The sequence below is a fragment of the Augochlora pura genome, chromosome 2, assembly GCF_028453695.1.
Source record: "Augochlora pura isolate Apur16 chromosome 2, APUR_v2.2.1, whole genome shotgun sequence".
Classification (NCBI taxonomy): Eukaryota; Metazoa; Arthropoda; class Insecta; order Hymenoptera; family Halictidae; genus Augochlora; species Augochlora pura.
The window spans coordinates 7,855,256-7,867,969 of record NC_135773.1 but is presented as its reverse complement, the minus strand read 5'-3'; the positions used below and the strand labels follow the sequence as shown (position 1 = coordinate 7,867,969).

Genomic DNA, 12,714 nt, shown 5'->3' with positions numbered 1-12,714 from the left:
GTGTCCGGAGGAGCGAGATTCGGGCTAGATTATGGATGCAATTAGCGGTCGCGAAATAGGATTCTAATTCCATTAGCCGGGGGTCGGGATCTTTTTCAACGACGTTGCTTACACGATAACAGGATCCGGCGGAAGATAGCGTCGACCTATCTCCTCGACCGAGAAAACCTTTCTTTTGCCGTTTCGTTGCCTCTTCTTCCGCCTCTTGTCCTTTTCCTCTGTGTCTAACCCTTCTGCTTTTCTTGCGTGTTTTCCTTTTCTCTCTTTTCCTGTTCTTTAGAGCAAAGTATTAATAATAATAATAATACTATAATATAGTAAATAATAATAATAATATTATAATATAGTAAATAATAATAATAATACTATAACATACTAAATAATAATAATAGTAATAATATAATATAGTAAATAATAATAATAATACTATAACATAGTAAATAATAATAATAATACTATAGACCTCCCCAGCAAAGGTGTAACATAGAACCAGGCTAAATATATAAGTCTATTTTGCTGCTAAATTCTGGTCCTACATTTTATACAGTCCACAATGATAGTATCACAATTCGTCGCTACGACTGACGACGCCGTGACGCTCCAACACTGTGTCTTCTTCTGCTTCTATTTTTGTGCGTCATCCTCTTCTTTTATTTTTCCGTGTGTCTTCCTCATCTTCTTCTTTTCCTCTGTGTCTTTCTCTTCTCCTTTTCCTCTGCAACTTCCTCTCGCTTTCGTCGCTCCCTTCCCCCCTCCGATTCGGATACAGGCTGCCGCAAAATTGCTTTCGAAGAAGAAGCAATCTCGGTCTCCGAAGAGGGTCCCCGGTGTCCCCGTGGTGGTGGGGGGGGGGGGGCGTCTAATGAAGTGTACGTGAGAAACAAGTCATCGCCCGGTAAGAAGACCCGCGGGAAAACAACAACAAGACCGGTTTGAACACCATCCTGTGGCGGAAAGAAAACCTCTTTTCCGCCCGGGGGGGGACCGAAAGAACTTTCGAAAGTTCTTGCCCCCCCCCCGCAATCACTGCGTTCCCGGGTTCGCACGTGCGCCACACAACCACCGCGCCGTGAACGAAGTTTTCGCGTCCGAACATTTTCCAACCGGCGAATCATCGGCCACTTTTGTCCGGGGGAACTTCCCCGGGGCCAAGTTTATCTATTTGCTAAGCGCGCGGACGCTCTCCGCACGACCGCCGCCGCCGAGGCCGGCCGGCCGCCTTTAAGGACTCGCTGATTGAGTTTTCGACGGCCGGGGGAAACCGCGCCGGCAAAACGTACGGGGATGTTTTAAACTGTTCCAATTCGAACTTAATTAAGGTCGGGGCCCCGCCTGACTCCGCGCGCTTCTTTCTTCCGGGATCTTCGAACCGAGCATCTCCGGATCCCGTATTAACCCTTCTGCGGTCGGAGCCGTTTCTACCGAGAAGCTAAAATCATTTCTCTGGTCTCTGGTGTTTTTATTTTATAGAATAAAATTGATTTTATACAATAAAATTGATTTCATACAATAAAATTGATTTCATACAATAAAATTTATTTCATACAATAAAATTTATTTTATATAATAAAATTTATTTCATACAATAAAATTTATTTTATATAATAAAATTTATCCCGTGCGCATGAAATTTATTCTCTGTTTATGAAATTTAGTATTGTGACTCATGTAAAGGGTTATAATTTGATTTCCATTTTATACAATAAAATTTATTCTCTGCGTACGAAATTTATTCTGTGTTTACGAAATTGAGTATTGTGACTCGTATAAAGGGTTATAGTTCGAACGATTTTTTAAATCTGAACTTTGGCGATATTTATAAAAATGATTTTGACACGTGTTACAACAATTTTAATGGCGCCGCAGAGTGCGAAGGGTTAACCATTTTCGCTTGGTTTACGGTGCAGCGAACAACAGATATTTTAACGCTAAATATTCCGAGCAATAAAATTCCCTGTGTACATTGCCGCAGTTTAAACGCGCCCGATGCAGTTTATTTAAATCGTACAGTTTTTTATCAGAGAGCAGATACTACAATAATGTAATTTACTCAGTCGATTCTCATGAAAGCGAATTTACAATTTTTATAATTGCGGAATAAATAACGCGCTAACACTCTTTCATGAATATCGAATGTATGTATGAAACAGGTGGCATCGTTTAGTATGGTAAAAATTATCATCGCTAGGTTGAAGAAATTAATCTTTTGCAGTATCGCTTTTTTCATGTTGCGACGATTTGAACCTATTCGTACTTAATAATTTTTCTAATAGGACCAGACAATTTTTGTTTTTTTTTTATTGTCTTTATGCACTTTTGACGCTGATCTTTAAGACGCTCAGACTTAAAATGGACGTTTTTAAGACGTTCAGACCTAAAATGGACGTATTGAAGACGTTCAGACTTAAAATGGACGTTTTTAAGACGTTCAGACTTAACATAGACGTTTTTAAGACGTTCAGTTCTTGTTGGGTACATTCAGCGTAGCAAATGTGCGACGATTATAATTTTGTATATTATATAAAAGACGTCAAATTAATCTTATGTATTTTCGGGAAAAAATTAATAATATTTACTTTAGGGCAAAAATTAATATTATCTATTTTAGGGAAGAAATAAATAATATTCATATTCAATATATCTTGCTTAAAAGCTTCACCACGAGTCTGACTATTATAGCACAATTGATTAATTGGCACTCCCTGTTCGTAAAACAACGAAGCCAAACCAGTAACAAAATGCCAAATAACCCCGTGAATGGTATGATTAATATTTCCCGTGGATCTCGATATTTGTCTCCTTTCGGCGAATTAGGAGAGGCATTTCTAGACCCGATCCGCCGCGAAGTAACGGGATCGATACGCCACGCCGGGTTAACGAACCTCTAATTATCGTTCGTGTACGGGTTTCGAAATTGTCTCGAATCCGTACGGGCGTAATTTTCATCGTAATTAGCCGGGACGAGCCGGTCACGGAGTCTCAGTTTCTCCGGCGAGCACAGACACACACGCACACACGGGCGCGTGTGTCAATCCCTCGATCAGGCTCGCGCTTACGTTTCCGTCGAACGAGCTACGAGAGGCGTGCGCGCCACCCACGACATTCAGCAACACTCGTTACGGCTGTGCGGCCGTGTCTTTGTTCTGGCCGGCGGACGCGAGACTTCCGGTTAGGCGAACCACGGTTCGCTAGCCCCGGTTAGGCGAGCGCGATAAAACGAGACGCTACGGAGAAAAACGAACGACTCGTCGCGTCGCATCGCGTTCCATGGCGTTCCACGTCGCGTTTCGCGTTTCGCGTTTCGCGTTTCACGTCGCGAACCTCCACCTGTGCCGCGCACCGAACGCGATATTTCACAGTTCGATGACTACCAGATCCCACGAAGGTAGAGAAGAGCTGCCAGCGAACCTAATGCGCCCGATTCAACTACACCGGCGCGTCTCCTTCGCTTCGCCCCCGTAACGTAATTTACCGCGCGCGCAGCTCGCGCGAACGACATGATATTTCCTATTTATATGGAAATGGGACTCGAAGGTGTACAAGAGTCTTCAAGGGCTTCGGAGGAATACCGTCTCGTGACCTCCGAGGGAATTCAAGTGCCTTCCGGAGGGCTACAAAGAACGACGCAGGGGGGCGAATGAAGAGCCGCTTGAAGTCTCTAATTGTTTTCGAGACGCTTCGCGGGGGCTTCGAGGACCCCGAAGAAAATTCGGCGGGGTCTCCGAGGATTTAAAGTCCCTCGGAACCGAGACCGAGTATCTTCGACTTCGAGGGACTACTAGACAAAGGGTTGGATGAAGTGCTCGGAAGATTTTGGAGGGAATTTTAGATTTTTTTTTGAAGTCCTCGAGGTCTGGAAATGAAGCTCGAGTCTTTTAGATGATGATGGAGATTGCTTTTTCAAGTGTTTCGCCGTGCGTGAGAGCTGATTGAGGGTGGTTTGGTCTTCGGAGGTCTTCGGATGTCCTCGGATGAGACCTTAGAAAAATTTTAAATGCTACTTAAGGTCTTGGAGGGGTCTCCGAAGGACTCGGAGCTTCGTAAGGCCTTCGAGGATCCTTAAGCGGTTCGTGGCGGACTCCCGCGTTCTCTGGAGCCTCGAACGGCTAGAGGCAAGTCGGAGAATCTTGCGAGCGCATCGGCGTCTTGCAAGAGGGTCTCCAGGATCCCCCGGAGGATTCAGATTGCTACCTCCCGGGCTCCGAGTCCTCCAGATCACAAGGATCTTATCAGAATAGGCGGTAACGAGTTCTAACTATCCGCTGAATCTTGCAAATTTCTGACGTCCTTCTAGGGGCTAGCAGAGAGCAGCTTTTCATTAAGCTATTCTTATGCGCTGAGGCGGAAAAAACTTCGAGACTTCTTGGTTTATTATTTTATCGATCGACCGGTTGGCTGTAAATATTTTTTCCATTATAGCGTAATTGTATCAATTGACGTTTTTATATTTTTGTATTGTTGACATTAAACAGTATTTATTTGATTTTATTTGCTTTATCGACCGGCCATTCGGCTGCAAATATTTATGTCAGTATAGGTTAATTAAAATCTACTCACGTTTTTCTATTTCTGTAATATTGGCATTAAACTATATTTATTTTATTTTATTTTTATTGTGAAGGAAGAGATTTTTTTCTCCTCAGAGTCAAACACCTCTTTTTTCCTACCGTCTCTCGAGTTGTTAACCCTTTTATCACCAACGTTTCGTCACCATAGACTATACAGCAATATTCTACGTACTTTACTCAATGATTTCACCTTAACAAACTATGCAGAAATATTCCACGTACTTTGTTTAATGATTTCATGTACGAAATAATACAGCATTTCCCTGGTAGTGGAAGGGTTATCGCTCCGCAGTCGTACCAGTTATGCGAATCACGTGCGTCATACTGGGTCGCTCAGAGCCAGTTCTGTTTTCGAACAGCTGTCAATCACAAACTAGCAGCACCAACGTGATCTAAAAATTTATGAACTTATTTTGAACATTCCAAAACGTCGAGATGAGAACATCACATGTCACTTCCAAATGTAACGAATTAATTGTTAATTCCACCTTTCTTGCCAACAATGTCATTTAATCGGACACCGTTCTTATATTAGAACTAGATACGTGTCACTTCGAGACACGTAGAATTGTCAATTTCATCTTCATTGCAACAATGTCATTTATTCCGACACAGTTTTTTTTAATAGAACTAGATGTGTCACTTGTAGATATTTAGAAATAATTGTTTATTTCACCTTTATTGTAACAATGCCATTTTTTAGGACACATTTATTTTGTTGGTACTGGATATGTCATTTCCAAATATATATAATTAATTGTTAACTTCCTTTTCTTTTGTAATAATATTATTTTTTCGGACATTGTTTTTTTATTAGAACTAGATATGTCACTTCCAAATACTCAGATATTTTGAAATAATTTTCTCCTTTGCAAAAATATTCTCCGAGGCATCGTTAACGAGTTATTAACGAAAACCTGTAACCAATAAGAAGTGAGCTCGGCTAACGCGAGGCGTCAGTCGCACTCGCTTCTGATTGGTCATCGTTTTTCTCTAATAACTCGTAACCAAAGCTACAGATTGCATTTTCGCTAAGGAAACAGTTTCTTCAAATGACCTAAACTACATATTGTATCTAATATAATTGATGTATATTATATTATAATATTGAATATTGCATATCATATACAGTGTACTATATTATAGTATTGTATATTATATTCAGTATATTATAATATTATATATTATATTCAGAATATTATATTATAATGTTGTATATTCTATATTATATACAGTATATTATATTATAATATAGTATATTGCATATTATATACAGTACATTGAATTAATGGTTAATTCGACCATCCTCACAACGAAGACACTTTTCCAAAAAGAATCTGGATCACTCTGACCCAACGCAAAAGCAAATGACTAACAACAACAAACAATTCAACTAAAACTCTTAATAATTTAAATAAAAGTCTTAGTAAAAATCTTATCACCCTATACATAATTCCGCCTCCGATCTTACCTCTCAATGACCAAAAATCTTCTGTTCTCTGTTCGCAGGTTCCAAGCGATAGCAAGCCCAGTGTTACCAAGGTAAGGCAAGCAAGAACTCACTCTACATACAAACTAATAGCACCGCTCTCGAATTCAGCAATCCTTTGAGCCGATCCAAAGATAAGATCGTATCCATCCCATAGCTCGTACAAATGGCTCGATAAGTAGACGAAGCCGGGGGTTTGTTTAGCATAATGGTTGGCTCGCGTTTTCGTCCGGCGATTTCGTCCGCCCGTCTCGTTCCTCGCGGAGCGGCGTTACACACGGTTTAATCATTATAACGAGGAGATCTACCGCGCGCGCGCGCGGTGGGACACCAGTAATTGTTACCTTGGAAGAAATGAATATTTTTTCTCTTGGCCGGGGCCGGACGGCGATGCCAATTATTCGCGGTCGAAAAGCCACGGAATTAATGAATTTCGGGGCACGCCGCGGGTTGCGCCGAGCTAATTCAGCCATGCGTTAAAAACAAAAACAGACGCCGTCGCCGCCGTCGTCGACGGCAGCAGTTTAAACGAAGACCTCTAATTCGCAGCTTTTCGGCTCTTTGACAATGCCTGAAAAATGAACACCTCTCCGCCGGCAGAAATTCGTTTAAATTATTATTCCCGGCGAACCGTGCCCGCAAAAAAAAAAAAAGAAGAACGGTGCCCCGCTATTTTTTTCATTACACCGCGACCGGGATTTCGGCCTTTGTTACCCTAAAGGGGTAGGGGAGGGAAAGGGAAGCATAACTTCGGGCGAGGCTAGAATTAAACTCCGCGATTCTCTCCTAATGACTCGCGCGGCTTTTTTTCTGTACCAGTGCTTCCTCTAACTCTGTGCTTCCGTGAGCCCGTGATTCGCTGGGCGGAGAACTCTTTCTTGATATTCGCCTTGCTCTTTGGTTTATCTTGTAGCCGAGCAAGGTAAAGAAGCTGCGCCGGGATTATCCGGCGGTGGGGGTGAAGCTTCCCGATGTAAAATGCACCGTTCTCCCCTTTTGTTCGCGCGACGATCTTCTGGCTCATCGACCAGCCGTCGTTGACGTTTGAGAAGATTCGCGAGAGAAACGAGAATTAGAATCAGTTTCTCTCGCGGGCTGGTGACCGAGTTTCCGCGAAACTTCGTCTGGCGAGGTGGCGGTAACGGGGTCCCGTGGAAAGGGTTGCAGCGATTCGTTCGACGCGGTGGTTGGTGATAGTATTTTCACGATTTTAGAGCGAATTTACTAGTGGATTGGGTGATAGCTATATTGATAGCGAATTTGAAATAAACTTAAAATTTATAGTTAATTCGAAATAAACTTAAAATTTGAAATAAATTTTAAATAAATTTTAAATTTCATAGTCAACTTAAAATAAACTTGAAAATTTGAAGTAAATTTCAGGTGAATTTGGAAATTTGAAAAATTCTACTATATTTAGAAATGTCAAATGAACTTAAAGTTTTAAAATAAATTTGAAAATTTCGAATCTCGAATTTCGAAATATCGCTTCGGAATAACAATTCTACAGACTCGACTCTCCAATAAAATAAAATCAAAATGTTTTATTCTGAAGCAATAGGGTGTCATCCATCCCTAAAATTCATCAACCCGACCCCTTCGAACCTCGTGCTAAAACTTCGACATTTAAACCATAACACGAGAAAGGGTAGCGAGGTGTCCAAAGGGGTACGCCGCTTGGCGAAAAAATCCGTCAAAATATTGCGCGGCCCGGGTCCGCTAATTGCCTCGTTTGTATCTTGTTGTGGCGCGCGAGGGGGGAGGCCCCCCCAGTTCGCTCGGTCGGTCGGCTCGCGCCGCGGCGCAGAGGAGAAAATTTCGAATAAAGCCGTCTGTCTAGCTCTCGCAGAGAAATAAGCCACTTGAGCTTCAATCCGTTCCGGCTTACAAGAACTGCGATGTTTCCGCTCCCTTTATTAACTCGCCTTTCCCCGGACGGAAAGAGCGGAGCCAAACAGCTACGGCCCTCCGAGAGCTAGGCTATCGCGCGTCCTGTTTCGTCGAATTTGGTCGAACGACCGGGCTGAAAGGGAGAAGGAGACGAAAGGGAGAAAAAGGAAGAGAGAAGAAGAGAGAGAAGGAGAGAGCGAGACAGAGGTAGATAAATAGATAGATAGATAGAAAGATAGATAGGCAGTTAGAGGAAGAGAGAGAAGGAGAGAGCGAGAGCGAGAGAGAGGAGAGAGTGAGATAGAGGAGAGAGAGGAGAGAGTGAGATAGAGAAGGGGAGAGCGAGAGGGAAAATGAGAGAGTGAGATGGAGAAGGGGAGAGCGAGATAAAAAAGTATAAAGCGAGAGAGATATAAAGAGCTGGAGAAGTAGAGAGCGAGAAAGAGATAGATAGATAAAGAGAGAGAGAGAGGGGTGGGGGGTAGGTAGCCAGAGAAAAAAAAGACTGGCAGAAATGGCAACTCGTTGGCCCCCGGTCGCTGCTATTCGAAGATCCGCTCCGAAACGTCGCTCGCCGTACGGCCGGCGTTACCATACAACACGCTCGGGCACCCCTGAACTTTTAATGAATCGAAAGAAAAAGTTCTCGCTGCCTGAGAAGGTTGATTTCATCCCGTTGAAGCTCCGGCAACAGCTCGGGGGTGGAGCGGTGGGAGCGGTGGGAGGAGGTGGAGGAGGATTGGGGTAGAGGAGGACCCGTCGGGGGAGGGCGGGGGGAACGTGATGTAACGTCTTCAAGCATTTAATCGCGCCGCTATTTGCCCCCGCTCCCCTCCCTCCCTCGTCGACCTCCACGGCCTGTTCCTTCTCCCTTTTATTTGGATTACTTTGAAACGGGTAATCTCCTTAAGCGCCTCTGCTCTCTCGCGACACACCGGCAAAAATAGCTGATTTATTTACTGCGTTCTCAACGCTCAACCTCTACGGAGAGACGGATGACGAGATACCTTCTCGACTGGATTTTTCGTGCCGAGAACTTGGTTAGCGATCTTTTTGCCTGTGAGATGCTTCTGTTGTTCGAATATGTTGGCTGGGTAATGTATGAGGGCGAGGAATAGTTTATGTAGTTTTATGGCATGGTGACGTGAGGTTACAGTGAGGAACTAGGGGAGATGTATAGGACGTTCTGTTTGATTGTGTTTTAGCTTGGAAATGGAAATGGACAATTAGGGTAGAGGAGATACGATTTTTAGAGCGTTGTAAAATGTAGGATATTCTTCTGAATTTTCCTTCAATTTGCGAAAACGATGGACAGTTTGGTAGGAGAAGGTATAATTTTTTGTTACCTTGCAAAATGTAGTAAATTGTCTCGAATTGTCTTTCGACATATCTACGAAAATAAAATGGACAATTAGGGGAGAGGAGATACTATTATTTGAACGTCAAGAATTCGCAGTAAATTCTCCCGAATTGTTCTCCAACTTTTAAACAAAAATGGTCACTTAGGAAACAAAAGATACTGTTATTCTAACCTCTGCAAATACAGTAAATCCTACAACAACGACACATCGAAACTCTCCAAAAACAGAAGCCATCTATGACGGGAATGCTGCTCCGACAATCGCGACAAATCCGTCATCCGCGAACGACAATCTAGCACACATTCCATCCGAGCAACGCCCTAAACAATAATTTCGGTGGAAGCGCGGAAAACGCAGCGGCCGAGCATCCGTGCTGGGATCAGCGTAATCCCTATTAGTCGACCGCGCGTCATGAAAAAACGAAACGACGGCGATGCGCAGGCGGCGTCGGCGGCGGCGGGCTGGCGTAACAAAAACCAAACAAACGGATCGAAACATCGGAATAATCCGATAAGTCGATGGGATTTCTCCGAGCACTTAACAAATGGAAGCTCGTAATCGCTGTGAACGACTGCGAACAAAGGGGCGCGCCGGCCCGCCGCCGTGACGAACGACCGCGCGAACTTTCCCGAATTCTTGCTCGAGGAAACTCTCTCTCTCTGTCTCCCCCCTCTCTCTCTTTTTCTCTCCCTCGCCCCTCGTTCATGGATTAGTGCTTCCGCCAAGTTTCTGAATGGCGCGAGCGCGGAGCCCGCCCCACGCCGCTCGAACGCCGCCGGAACGCGAACGGTGATCAAGCCCGGGTTGAACGACTCGCGAGCGTTTATGGAAATAAATTTGGACGGGCGCGGGTCGGGGAGAGGGTACCGCCGCGGCTGCAACACGCCCACAACCGGAACTACGTCAACGCGGGAGAAGCGGCGACGCCGGCGGCGCGTGTCCGCCCGTTGTACGCGGCAGACGGAGCGGAAGTTGCGCCGCGTAGCCGTGGCCCGCGAATTTCTGGTAATTCCGACGGGGTAAGAAAGCCAACCGTGCGCACAGAGAGGGAGAGAGGGAGGGAGAGAGAAAGCGGGCCAGTCGCGTGCACGCGCCCGTGATTTATGAAACGCGCCGTAATTGACTTGCATTACGATGCAAATCGCTCCGGTCACGATACGACTTGAACCGGCTGTCTCCGATTCTTACGGGAAAATAGAGAGCCCCTCGTTCCCCGTTCCCTCCCCTCTCCCCCGATTTTTTTGTCTCGTCTCCTTGTCATTCCTCCAACCCTTTTCATCCCTCACCTACAACCATCACCCTTTCTCTCTCTCTCTCTCTGTTTCCCTCTCTCTCTCGCTCTTCTCTCTCTCTCTTACTCTCTCCCACACTCTTCTCTCTCTCTCTCTCTCTCTCTCTCTCTCTCTCTCTCTCTCTCTCCCTGCCCGGCTTTATTCCTCCTTGTCCGACCTCTTCGCACGGTTCTCCTGGTTTTTTTAGGCCGAGCACAATTAGTTACAGGTTTCACGGCTCGTGAAGTATTTGTACAACGTCCGCGGCGCAGGGTCGTTCACTTTCTGGAGCACGCCACGGCCGTTGTCAATAAGGCTTGAACCGCCTATCGCGTGCCGCCGCTTGTATTTTTACTCCGTCGAGAATATTTTTAAAACCGTGTACCAGCGGCCGCGATACCGCCGCCGCGGCGTTCCGTTGCCGTTTTTCGTGCCCTCGTGCTCTCCCTGTCTCCCTTAACATCCCCTCTATACCTCTGTCTTTCTTTATTGCTCTCTTACTCTGTTTCTCTTTTCATTGGCCTTTTTCTCTATTCCTTTCTTTGTTTCTGTTGTTCTTTCTCTCTTTCTCTTTATTGTTCTATGTTTTTCTCTATTCATTGGACTTTGTCTCTGTCTTTATTGTGCTTTTTTAGATTTATTGCTCTCTTTTTCTCTATATTGCTCTAATTTTCTCCTTATTGCTCTCTTCCACTTTTCATTGCTCTATTATTCTCTACGTTGCTCTATTTTTCTCTTCATTGCTCTATTTTTCTTTACATGACTCTATGTTTCTCTACATGGCTCTATTTTTCTTTTTATTGCTCTCGTTTTCTGTAGATTGCTCTATTTTTGTTTAAATAGCTCTATTTCTCTCTACATGGCTCTATTTTCTCTTTATTGCTCTATTAATCTCATTATTGCTCTTTTCTTCTCCTTATTGCTCTCTTTCTCTCTTTATAGCTTTGTTGCTCTCTTTATTATTTTCACTCTATTACTCTTTCTTTCTCTTTATTGCTCTCTCTCTCTCCGTCTTTCTTTCTCTATATTGCTTCCTATCTCTTGATTTCTGTCTTTATTGTTCTCTTTATTTCTCTTCCTCCCTCTCTCTCTTTCCTTTCCTCTCTTTATTTCTCCCTTTTTCTTTCTTTATTATTCTCGCTCCATCTCCCTCTCTCCCTCTCAATCTCTTTGTCTCTCTCCTTCGCTCTCCATCCCGAAACACGTTAACGCGGAGCAGTGTCTGTCGCGGAACGTCCGTTTCCACTTCGCGGCCCGACTCTACTTCGTTCGGCGACTTCCGCGCCGCTTCCGACCGCCGCGGGAGCTTGTCTTTTGCCAAGGATTTGTGCCAAGCGCTCGCACAAGTGACAATATAACCGAGCAAGGGTTCATTTCTCACTTGGAGAGAGAGAGAGAGGGGGGGGGGGTCTGTCGGAGATGAAAATCTTGAAATGTCTTTTTCTGGAACCACGGCTTGATTTATCCGCGATATATGCAGAAAATTCTACGTTCTCGGTTCTGGCGAAGGATATTGAAAAAAACCTGCAATTATGGTCGTGGACCTGAATTTATTTTACATGAACAAACTTTCCAGAAAGAGAGTAAAAGCAAATCGTATTTCTTGTCATAATAAAACAAGCTCGATTTAGTCATCATTAAACACATATAATTATATTTTTAATAATATTCTGCTATAGTAGCATAGCGATCAAAAAATTACTTTACATAAATCTCTCTTTCTACCGGCAGAGAAATAACACTAGAGTTTATTTAATATTCATTACATCTCACAGCTTTTTACCCCTTTCACCCCGACTTTTATTTCATCCCCATTCAGAAGTGCAAAAAGTAAAAATTGTCTACAATAATTACGCTATAATTATACTACTGAATGTACATACATGTCCTATAACATACTCTATCCTCGCGATCCTCTAGATCTCAGCGTCCACCGTCCACGAACGAGATGCCGTTCGCTCCGTCAGTGGCGACGCGTCAAAGATCGGGCGCACGTCGTTCATCCGTGATCGGTCGACGGGGGTCCACGGAACGATTATTGCGACGGACAGCTGATAAACTGCCGTCACGTCTGCCGGCAAGCGGGAACAATGGGTCACGGAATCGCTGGGAGCCAGCCGCCGGAAAAGTTTCTC

General features: G+C 44.2%; 1 protein-coding gene across 4 annotated transcripts in view; it reads left to right on the top strand.

Moving 5' to 3' along the window:
- Positions 1-12,714, top strand: part of Kek5 (leucine-rich repeat, immunoglobulin-like domain-containing kekkon 5 protein) — a 653,304-nt gene that overhangs the window by 183,784 nt on the left and 456,806 nt on the right. For all 4 annotated transcript variants that reach the window (XM_078188237.1, XM_078188226.1, XM_078188258.1 and 1 more), the window contains one exon: positions 6,078-6,110. The gene's annotated coding sequence lies outside the window, so the exon portion shown is untranslated. The remainder of the gene's footprint in view (positions 1-6,077; positions 6,111-12,714) is intronic.